The following is a 2500-nucleotide window of genomic DNA, read 5'->3' on the forward strand; positions in this document are numbered from 1 at the left end:
GCTTGCCTCGACCGCCATCGGCACACGCTCGGCCCTGGTGCGGTCGGTTGCCTCGAGCACCATCGGCACACGCTGGGCCCTGGTGCGGGCGCTTGCTCGACCACCATCGGCACACGCTGGGCCCTGGTGCGGCAGGTTGCCTCGAGCACCATCGGCACACGCTGGGCCCTGGTGCGGTCGGTTGCCTCGAGCACCATCGGCACACGCTGGGCCCTGGTGCGGGCGCTTGCCTCGACCACCATCGGCACACGCTGGGCCCTGGTGCGGCAGGTTGCCTCGAGCACCATCGGCACACGCTGGGCCCTGGTGCGGTCGGTTGCCTCGATCACCATCGGCACACGCTGGGCCCTGGTGCGGGCGGTTGCCTCGACCACCATCGGCACACGCTGGGCCCTGGTGCGGCAGCTTGCCTCGAGCACCATCGGCACACGCTGGGCCCTGGTGCGGCAGGTTGCCTCGACCACCATCGGCAGCCTCGACCACCATCGGCACACGCTGGGCCCTGGTGCGGGCGCTTGCCTCGACCACCATCGGCACACGCTCCGCCCTGGTGCGGTCGGTTGCCTCGAGCACCATCGGCACACGCTGGGCCCTGGTGCGGCAGGTTGCCTCGACCACCATCGGCACACGCTGGGCCCTGGTGCGGGCGCTTGCCTCGACCACCATCGGCACACGCTGGGCCCTGGTGCGGCAGGTTGCCTCGACCACCATCGGCACACGCTGGGCCCTGGTGCGGGCGCTTGCCTCGGCACCATCGGCACACGCTCGGCCCTGGTGCGGTCGGTTGCCTCGAGCACCATCGGCACACGCTGGGCCCTGGTGCGGCAGGTTGCCTCGACCACCATCGGCAGCCTCGACCACCATCGGCACACGCTGGGCCCTGGTGCGGGCGCTTGCCTCGACCACCATCGGCACACGCTCGGCCCTGGTGCGGTCGGTTGCCTCGAGCACCATCGGCACACGCTGGGCCCTGGTGCGGCAGGTTGCCTCGAGCACCATCGGCACACGCTGGGCCCTGGTGCGGCAGGTTGCCTCGACCACCATCGGCACACGCTGGGCCCTGGTGCGGGCGGTTGCCTCGACCACCATCGGCACACGCTGGGCCCTGGTGCGGGCGCTTGCCTCGAGCACCATCGGCACACGCTGGGCCCTGGTGCGGCAGGTTGCCTCGAGCACCATCGGCACACGCTGGGCCCTGGTGCGGGAGCTTGCCTCGAGCGCCATCGGCACACGCTGGGCCCTGGTGCGGCAAGTTGCCTCGAGCACCATCGGCACACGCTGGGCCCTGGTGCGGTCGGTTGCCTCGAGCACCATCGGCACACGCTGGGCGCTGGTGTGGGCGCTTGCCTCGAGCACCATCGGCACACGCTGGGCCCTGGTGCGGCAGGTTGCCTCGAGCACCATCGGCACACGCTGGGCCCTGGTGCGGCAGGTTGCCTCGAGCACCATCGGCACACGCTGGGCCCTGGTGCGGGAGCTTGCCTCGAGCGCCATCGGCACACGCTGGGCCCTGGTGCGGCAAGTTGCCTCGAGCACCATCGGCACACGCTGGGCCCTGGTGCGGTCGGTTGCCTCGAGCACCATCGGCACACGCTGGGCGCTGGTGCGGGCGCTTGCCTCGACCACCATCGGCACACGCTGGGCCCTGGTGCGGCAGGTTGCCTCGATCACCATCGGCACACGCTGGGCCCTGGTGCGACAGGTTGCCTCGAGCACCATCGGCACACTATCGGCCCTGGTGCGGGCGGTTGCCTCGACCACCATCGGCACACACTGGGCCCTGGTGCGGGCGGTTGCCTCGAGCACCATCGGCACACGCTGGGCCCTGGTGGGTTTAGGCACATCTTCGAATTTCTGCCGTGCCAATGCCATTTTTATGGCTTGTAAATTCATACAATGGTCCCCTAAGCCTTCACGTGAAGTTTCGTTGGAAGATGACTCGTTTTCTATTTTTCACGATTTTCGAAACTTTTTGCGGTTCGGGATTTTTTAAAATTTTTTTATAAGGATTTTTGGCCCCAAATTTTGTAGGCATGATCCTTCTATTTTTGTTGGCATGCACAAAAAAATTCAGCTAAAAACTCGAAGTGGAGAAGATTTTGTGACCGTTTGAAAAAAGTGTCCCCATTTCAGACACTTTAACGGCTACTGGTAGCAAACCTGTAAAATCTCAAATGCTCTTTAAGGGGGTGTGAATTCTCAGAGGTTTGATGAGGGATAGGGGGCCAACACAAGGCCAAGTACCAGCACCCATCGCACATCATGTGCGCACACCCCCCCGGCCCCCCTCCCAATCGCCGGAACCCCAATGCCGCCGGTCAGGCTCTCCGGCGGTACTCCGGCGATGCTCCGGCGATGCTCCGGCGATGCTGTCCCGAGTGAAAAAAATGCGGCACCAGCACATGCTGGAGCCAAGCATGGGCACCGTGGCTCAAAATCGAACTTCGGCCAAGGCCTCGACCATCAATGGCACATGATGACGCATGGTGATGGCACATGC

Source organism: Durio zibethinus, unplaced genomic scaffold (assembly GCF_047325235.1).
Source record: "Durio zibethinus cultivar Kanyao isolate XHJ-2024 unplaced genomic scaffold, ASM4732523v1 HiC_scaffold_3, whole genome shotgun sequence".
Taxonomy (NCBI): domain Eukaryota; kingdom Viridiplantae; phylum Streptophyta; class Magnoliopsida; order Malvales; family Malvaceae; genus Durio; species Durio zibethinus.